This window comes from Lygodium microphyllum, chromosome 24 (assembly GCF_053477565.2).
Source record: "Lygodium microphyllum isolate KBCC chromosome 24, Lygodium_microphyllum_v1.1.10, whole genome shotgun sequence".
Taxonomy (NCBI): domain Eukaryota; kingdom Viridiplantae; phylum Streptophyta; class Polypodiopsida; order Schizaeales; family Lygodiaceae; genus Lygodium; species Lygodium microphyllum.
The window spans coordinates 9,174,848-9,184,714 of record NC_141158.1 but is presented as its reverse complement, the minus strand read 5'-3'; positions in this window follow the sequence as shown (position 1 = coordinate 9,184,714).

The following is a 9,867-nucleotide window of genomic DNA, read 5'->3' as shown; positions in this document are numbered from 1 at the left end:
GAGGTTGTCCAATAAAACCTTTCCTCCGTTCATGACCCTTTGGCCAAAAAGCGGCATGTACCTGATATACCATCTTCTTCATGGTGTGTGATCTTCACGAGTCTAATTGTGGTCCACAAAATGGATATGCATGATAACTTGAGGTAACCAGACCTATCACAAAACCCCTATCTAGTCAACACAAGCTTGAATGAGCCATGTTAGATATAAAAAACGAGAACAAAAGCCCACTTATGTGAGCACTTCCTGAATCCCAAAAATTCATGCATGGTCCACATGAGAATGGCTCGTATATTAGTAGACCGTTGACCATCATGCTTGCTCATGTCTTCCACAGTGACCCCCTCCTCCACAAAATCTTGAGCTCATCAACTAATGGATGGAGGTAGACGTCCATGTTCTTGACTTTGTAGCGCTCAAGAATGAGCAAGCTAAGGATCACCTATCCTTTCTTTGTAGAAATCCATGGCGGGATATTATAGTTTACAAGGACTACTACAGGCCACACATTGTATGAAGTTGAGCAGAGACCGAATGGATTCATGCCATCCATAGCAAGACCAAGCCAAAGATTCCTTGGATCTCGTGTAAAGCATGGAAAGATGGAGTCAATGTGACTCCATGTGCGTGAATTTGCTGATATTCATTGGACTCCATCTATGGATCTATTTTGTGCATGCCACATTGTCAGGCTCGCCATGCTTGACGTACAAAACATGTGATGTATATGTGGTATAAGTGAAAGTGTCTGAGAACCTTCTGAGGGATGGCTTTTCCTTGCAAGTCTTGTGGATATCTGTGAGCACCACACTTCGAATATGTCTCCATAGTCCAGTGGTCTTCTCGAAACAGCACATAATCATTGACGCATACATGGATGCTATTGTAGTCCATGCCAAGCTTTCATAACACTAATTGTGCATCATCACGAGACTCAAGTATTGTGTTTTCAGGTGATAATATGTTATTTTTTAGCAACAAAAAAAAAAGAATCATCTTTGAAGAGCATAAAAAGAAGTTTTTATAATGGAGTTAAAATCAATGAAGTGTAGAAATATACATGAACAACTCGATCACACTCACATCGCTCCACCTATACTTTTTTGCCTGCACACTTAAAGCACAAGCAACATCTTTAAGAAAGATACTTGGAACCCATCATACAATCGTATGGATGCTTCCTCTCTCAGTGGATCAGATGACTCAATATACATGGAAAGTAATGCATCAATAATTGCCTCCATCTCAGGCTCCAAGATTGGAGGAAGGTCCGAAAGGTCCACTATCTCCTCTGGTATCGAGGGTATAGTCTGTGGTGTGCCCTTGAATGGGTGTATTAGCTCCTCGGGGAAGTTACTATATGTATATTCTCTATATCCTTATATCTGTGAATTTTTCTTGAATAAAACATAACCCTTTTCTATTCAATCTATAAATAACTCCTTTATATTATATCCTTCTATATGTAAAAAATATATAAAAACACCATATTGGGGAATATGAGAATTTTCCATTAGTTTGGGACACGTGGTCAAATCTTTAGATTTGTCATAACTTGAACACTATAACTCCAAATCGAGCACTCTATAGCTCAATAGATTTCATTTTTTAAGCACTTTCCAATGATAGGTCACATCATATAGTTTTGAGAAACTTATGTGCATGTTATCCGGGTGCCACCTTTTTAGTATTCAAAAAATGGAAATTGGGAGATTCCCAAACTCACTAATATTGTGTTTAAAAAGGATATTTTAAAAATATCTTATTTTGAACCCACGTGATGCACATATATATCCATGAGTAACTTACCCAAGATCAGCTCAAGCACTCCATCCATTATATACCCACACGAACTCTTCTAACACGCCACAATAGGTGCATTTCTTAGGATGGAGCTCACATAAGTTACTTATGAATATATATGTGTATCACGTGGGTTCAAAAAAATATATTTTTAAAATACTATTTTTATACATTTTTTACATACAAAAGGGTGCAATATAAAGGGGTTATTTAGAGATTGAGTAGAAAAAGGTTATGTTTTATTTAGGAAAAACTCACAGATAAAGATATTAATAAATTGGCCTTGAACGCACGTGATGTAGAGGATATACATATAGTAACTTCCTTGAGCGATGGAGCATCATCTCTTTGTAGACATTTCCAAGGTACATCTAATATTATTGTATGCGATATTCAATTACTTTGTGAATGTAAAGCGTGATTGATACACACATTTCTTATCATTCACTCAAAGTTTGAGATTGTCTGGTCAACGATCTCCGATTGAAACTTGCCAAAGCGTCATACGTGGTCTATAGATAATTGACGCTTTCGTCTGATTACTAGCTTGCAATGAGTGGAAGGACACGAGACACGTTGATTGAGATATGTCTTGCGATCTTGGATGTCACGACCATTATCGTTGTCCATTTGGTCTATGTTACGATAAATAATATGTTTTGTTTCCCTCATTGATGATCTTCCTCCATTTTAGTCTCTACTTATTTTTGTCGCTATCTATTCTTATATTTTCCTCCATTCGTTTTCTCTCTCCACCGCTCTTTCTCTCTCCCTTTCCCTTTGTTTGTTTGCCTCCCTTCATCTCTCATTGTTTCTCTCCCCTCCCTCTCTCTCTCATTGTTTCTCTCTCCCCCTCTCTTTCCCACTGTTTCTCTCTCTCTACCATCTCTCTATTTCTCTCCATTCCTTTTCTCTCTCTTTCTCTTTACCTTCATCTATTTTTATCTATTCCCCTTGCTATTTCTCTTCCTCTTTCCCTTTTCTTGTTTGCCTTTCTTCATCTCTCTTTGTTTCTCTCCCCCCTCTCTCTCATTGTTTCTCTCTCTCCCCCATCTCTCAACTTCTCTCCATTTCTTTTCTCTTCCCTTCTCTTTACCTTTATCTATTTTTGTCTATCATCCTCGCTATTTCTCTCCCTATCCCTCTTTCTTTCCCTCTTTTTCTTTCTTTGCTTGCCTCCCTCCATCTCTCTTTTTGTATTCCTTTTCTCTACCCCTTTCCCTATCTTTATCTATCCCCCTCTGTACTTCTCTCCCAACCTCTCTTTCTCTCTCACTTTCCCTTTCTTCGTTTGCATCCCTTCATCTTTCTTTATTTCTCTCTCTCCCCTCTTTCTCTCTCATTGTTTCTTTCTCTTCCTCCATCTCTGTACTTCTCTCTATTCCTTTTCTCTTCGTTCTCAATATCTTTATCTATCTTTATCTATCCCCTACCTATTTCTATGTGTGTGTGTATGTGTGTGTGTGTGTGTTTGCCCCCCTTTATCTCCCATTTTCTATTTCTCTCTGTCTTTCTCTCCCTTCTCTCTATTTCTCTCTCTCCTTCCCTCTCCACTCTCACTCAATGCATCTCATTACAATAAAAATCAAAGATAGAGAAAAAAACTTAAAAAATAAGGATATTAAAAGACCCTCTCTTCCCACCTCTCTTTGTCTTTCTCTTCCCCCTCTCCCTTTATTTTTCTCTCTTTCCATTTTCTCTCATTCTCTCATTATTTCCCTATTTCTCTCTCCATCTCTTTTTTTCTCTCTCTTTTGGTCTCTTTCTCTCCCTCTCTTCTTTTCACTCTCATTCTTCTCTTTACCTCACCCTTGTTTTCTACCTCCTCCTCTCTCCCTCTCTCTTTCTCTCTCCTTCTCTTTCTTTGTTTCCTCTCTCTTTGTTTCTCTCCCCCCTCTCTTCCTCATTGTTTCTCTCACTCATCCACCTCTCTCCCTCCCTTCATATCTCATTTCTATCTTCCTCTTTCTCTTTATTTCCTCTCTCCCTCTTTTTCTCTTTCTCTCCCTTCTTCTCCCTCCCTCCCTCCCTCCCTCCCTCTCTCTCTTTCAATGCATTTCATTACAAAGAAAAATAAAAAAAAAGAAGAAAACACAAAAATAAAGCAAGAAGAGGAAATGTACCTACCTCAAAGGCCCAAAGATGGATTCATTTGTGTCTGCTCTTTGTGGCTTCACTTCTTTCTCCCTTACGCACTTCTCTCTCTTCTTCGCATATGGCAGCAGCGATTGTAGCCACAACGGTCATGAGCTCTCCTTCTCTCTCACTCTCCCTCTTCCTCTCAAAGTGGCAACCTCTCTCGCTCTCTCTTTCACTCTCTCTCGCAAACATTTTTGACGAATGTCACGCTCGGATTTTCGATGCTTTTTTTCTCATAGCGGCGTATTTTCGTCACTACCAGTATTCTATTTGCGATGCTAATAGTGATACGGTGACACATGATAGCGATGCTAATAGTGACGCTGCTATGAGAAAAGGAAAGCACCAAAAACTTGAGTGCCACATTTTTCGAAAAATTTTGCAAAGAGAGAGCAAAAGAGCTCACCGCTTTGAGAGGGAGAGAAAGAGGAAGAGCGAGAGAGAGAGAGAGAGAGAAGAGCTCATCACTACCACCACAGTACGCGATATAGTGATGCATATAACAACTTTGATAGTGAGCCTACTATTTTTCCTTGCAAATTGCCATTCCTATTGCCCCATTCCCTTGTAGTGTCTTACAACCATTTCCAAACTCCTTAATAAAACTTCCATGTCTATTGAACCGAAGTTACAGATTCTCCTCTATCGTTTGCTCAATAGTAGCAGATTCTTAGTAATGGAAGGAACATACGATACATTGTGCAAATTCTTTGTGACCATCATGTATAGCCAAAGGAATTACATCCTTATGCTCAATGTTATGTTATGTATCATCACTTGTACAAACATAACCATGCTTGTCATGAATCATCTTAGGAAACAATTCTCCCTACTACGAAGGCATGTGATTGGAGGCCCCTAAGTCAATGTACCATACATCATCTAACTTATAGTTCTTATATTTAGATATTGAGCTCTACTACATGAGCTGGCATCCACTACACGTGCCTTGGTGATGTGGCACAATATTATTCTCTGGCATGTTGTTAGGTAACCAACATGAGAATACGCCTTGGGGAGGTCACTCATCAATATATATGTGCATCACGTGGACTGCAACTAAGGTATTTTTAAAATACAATTTTCATGTATTTTTACATATAGAAAGGTATAACATAAAGGGGTTATTTACAGATTGAATAGAAAAGGGTTATGTTTTATTTAGAAAAAAATCTTAAATAAGGATATTTATAACTAGGCCTTGAACGCACGTAATATAGAGGATATACATATAGTAACCTCCTTGAGGGATACGCTAGTGATTCTACAATTGGATTACACCCACATAGTTTGGCACATTTATTATGCCACCATTTCCTTCCTAGTATGTTCTCACTTAGTGACCGTGTGTACATACATTGTGATACTTTCATATTAGTCTTTTATCATGTTGTAGACTTAGTTCTTCTATGTGGAAGGAGAATAAAGAAGAAGAAGAAGATTTTAGACCTATCTCTCTTTGTTCTCAAGTCTCCATTGATTTTGTATGTGTGTGTATGTGTGCTCTTGAGTGCTTCACCTCTCTTCTCTTTTGTTTGTTTTCATGGTATCAGAGCTATCTCACAATTGCACAAAACTCGATTGAAGGCTAAGGTGAAGTCATAGAAGCACGAAAGAAAGTAAGAAAGTAATGGGTAAGAAGCTCTTCCACCTTGTTCGATTTGCCTTAGGTTATAGCCATAGGAGACTTCTAAGACTGGTAGGATTGTAGTCTCCAATTACAGTGAAACTTTGTGAGCACGAAAATCTTTGTGAGATTTTTGGCATCTTAGATCATTTCGGCATTTGTTCTCGACGTGCAACTTGTCCCAATAGTAGTTTCTGGGTATAATGCATTTTTTATTGTATCTGTCATTTATAGGTGCACATGTTATAGATTCTGAATTTGTAAGGTTTCAGGCGTTTACTAGGTTGTAAACACAAATGTAATAGCCCCCCCATAAAATTTTTAAATTTAACACAATTATTTTTCACTCTCCCTGCTGACAACATGTTGGGGGGAGAGAGAGAGAGGGAGTGAAGAGAGTGAAAGGGGGGGCATGCAGCCCCCCAGGTGGAGGGTGGCGGTCGTTAACGGCCGTCTCCCTCCCCTCGTGAAGCCCTCCTCCCCCTCTTTAAAAGGGGAGCCCTCCCCTCCCTCCTGGACGACAGCCCCCCTCCCTCGTTGCCTACATCACGCCCCCCTCCATCTTCGACAGCTGCCCCCCATCATCATCGCACAGGGATAGAGAGAGAGAGAGAGAGAGAGAGAGAGAGAGAGAGAGAAGCTTCTGGAAGCTTCTTCTTCCGCCCTCCTTAAAGAGAGGTCACACACCCCTCTTGATATCTCTGAAAATACACTCCCCTTCATTATCCTTTCTCCACTCAAGGAGAGGCGGCGACAATTTTGCATAGGATAGTGCGGGAATTCTATCTCTCATACACACGTCTTTGAGTATGGCCCCGAAGCGTAATTCCACAAGGATGACTGGAAAACCTGCAAGTGTGGATGGAGGTTCGAATCAAGATGGCACCGCAACCGCGAACAGTTTATCAGGTGTGAATACCGTTGGAATCAAGACATCACTCCAAACCCAGGTTGCTCTATTGTTAAATCATACGTTATAATTATCATGGTGAAAATCATATTCACATGCATCACATCAATTGCATGATTGATAATTGTTGTGATGTTTTTAACAAACAAGATAAATATCGTTGTAAGATGACATCATAATAGGTGAAATTGATTAGGTAATTGCATCGAAAGAAACAAAAGTGTCTCTTCGTATCGCAAGAAGGATTCTAAGGTACATGTAATAATTTGCAGAAAAGATTAAAGTGTAGCTAGACTCATACAATGATCACATAAAGTTAGATCACTCAAGAAGGTTATAGATCGTGTAAATAATTACTTAGAGGATAATGTTAAGATTGCATGCATAGAAAGTACCTTTGCATGTGTGGCATAAAATAACGCATGGATTATATCAAAATTGTAAGCATTTAAATGAAGGCATGGCATTACGTTGCATGCATTAAAGTCGTTGGGAAAATTCAACGTTGTTTGTAATTTACCAAATGGGACTAAGATCCATGAGACCCATGTCAAAGTCCTTGGTGACTTCAAGAGGGATAGGTAAAAGCTTAAGCGCCTGTGAGTATTATTAAGAGGGCTTAAGAAGATTATACTTAAGACGGAGTAGGAACTATTCTAAACAAAACCATCTTGACCAACCATGGTCAAGGGGATAGACAATCTTGATCAATTAAGATCAAAGATAAAGGTACATAGGTACTACAAGGGATCTAGGAGACAACCAGCAAGTTGACCAACCAAGGACAACGGGGTTGTCCATGATCTATTTTACAAGGAGACCTAAGGTAAGGATAATTAGGGTCGATAGAGTACAAACCCTAACCCAAAGTAAAAGGGGAAACAAGCAACCTAGCTTGCCAAGCCCCTGGAATCTCGCCAAGTCGTGAACGACCCAGGACCAAATGCTAAGAGCATTTGGGAAGAAGGAATCACACCTTAGCAGTTGGTCGTACAAACGACCACTGAAATGATCAATGATTGCACACTTATGTACATTGTTTGAACTTCTTTGGTCAAGGAACTAACTCAAGGAAAAACACTTAATGCTTCAAGTTAAAGTCCTGGAGGGAGTGGCAGGTTCAATTACCTCCGACTGCCTGCCTAGCCCTATCCTAGGGGGTTGTTAGCCGTGCCAGGTATATGGACCGAACTCGCCGCGAGAGGTCTCTCTGTGGGTGCTGCTTGGAGCAGGAGGACGCTTGGGTGCCAGGGGAGGCTCTGGCTGTAAATTCTCGAGATGGGATCTTGAGGCTCATGTACTAGTCTACGGGAAAAACTTGGAGCAGTAATCCTGTTGATTGGCTGGGATAGCCTTTGGGCATGATACTTGATGTATTCTTGGACTATGATAAATAAAGATCAGATATTTGAAAAAGGAACTTGCTTGACATTGTTTTTGTGTCAGTGCCTAAGTTACGTGAAGGAACACGTGTTTAAATTGATTAATTAAGAAAGATACTTTTGCATGTCAAACATAATGTGGTAGGAAATTAGATAACTAAGCAAACCGAGGAAAGTGTGGTGGACGTGACTTGGGTCCGTCCTATAGAAGGGTGGTCCTGGTTAGCTGGGAACTTTTCTCAAAAGACTTGAAAACGATACTGTGGAGACCCTAGAGTCAATAGAATTAGAACCCCGATTTATGTTGTTTTAGGGGAGCGGAATGGGACTATGCTTTATGGGCAGAGAGGTCGAGCTTCGCATCCCTCTCGTTTCCCATTCTCCATGAACCAAGTGCAGCATAAATCCGCTTCTACTCTGTTGTTCCTACTCAAAGTGGGTCATCTGGAGCTCAACGCTAGCTACTTCCTAGAGACTTTGCTGATAGGAAAGAAACCCTGACTTCAAGTCGATCCTAAGTGGGAACGGCCGGATACTTCTACTCGAGGCAGACTCGGGAAGACCTAGATCACAAACCCTGTGACATTCCTTGCGAGTGCCAGGTGGTGCTTTCTAGACTCTCTTCCCAATGATGGGCTGCTAAGACATGTCCCACATGTGGATGAGCGGACACGTTACAGTTGGTATCAGAGCGAACCAACAAGATCTAAAGATTACAACGGAACTTAATGGAGGAAAATAAAGGAAATAAGGGGATAACCAGGGGAAAATGAGTAGAATGGAGCAGTGTTTTCTGTTGAAAACATTTCTTTACTCACTTATGGATGCCGGGTTGCAGAGTCACGAAGCATGGAGCAAGCTCTTGGTGTTCCAGGTCATGTTCATGACTGCAATGCATGCCTCAAGTTATCATCAAAGGCTTGGCATGATGAATATTCTGGACCACATCTATAATCCTTTGCCCCTGTATACAGAGCGGAGATGGATGGGAGATTCAGGAATATACTACATATCAGTCCAGCGACTCGCTTACCTTCAGACCAACTTGAAGAGAATCAAGTAGTTAGAGGATTTAAAGATCGTGAAGCCGTTCATCTTTGTTGAAGCTCACGTAAACACAACTTTGCTCGTTAGCGGTCGGCAAGTCAAGCAGAACAAGTATGTCTATGAAGAAGTGACTTGGGTAATCTCTGCTGACAGAATCAAAGTATTAGGGCGCTATGAGAAGAATGGTTATCAAAGGAAGGGATATACCCAAGCTTCCTATGACTTACCGTTTCCTGAAAATCCATGATCCCACTCCATATTATTATTCCTCCTTGTAGCCGATTGTAAATACAATCCTATTTTCCCCAAACTGATGTATCAATCAGCCTGTCCTACTAATCCAAAATAAATATACTCAAGGGGTTATGCCTTCGGTGTTTCATGTCAGCCAGCTGAAACCCTTTGTAGGCTCCTCAGTGTTGGACTATGTAGAAGAACTTCCCTCCATAGATGACGAGGGCATCACTCAATATATCCCTAAAGCAATCATTGGGCAGCGAGATAAGCACTTACGGTCCCAATCCATCAAAGAATACCTCATCAAATGGCAAGGCCTACCCTTGGAAGAAGCCTCTTGGCGCCCATCAACCATCCTCAATGAATTTTCCTACCTTTGTGAGCCCCAACGACTGGAATACTAGCTGGTCATGCCCCGAATTGCCCACCCTCTTCTTGCAAACTGCACACTGTTTTAGAAAACTTTTGTAATTACTCAAATCACATACATGTGCATTCTACATAGGCTGAAAGTACTTGTCATAAGCTCCATTTTGACATATGGTACGCCCTATTTGGAGCAGCCTATCAAAAGTTGTGACCAATCTACTTCAGCAAACCGGCATGCTATCACTAGTCTCTCCACACCTAATTTTCATTGTCAAAGGGCTCTGAGTAGTACTCTACAACCCTCCCTTAACCCACCCATCACTCCCCTCTATTTCTCCTTGTTTTTTAGGGCA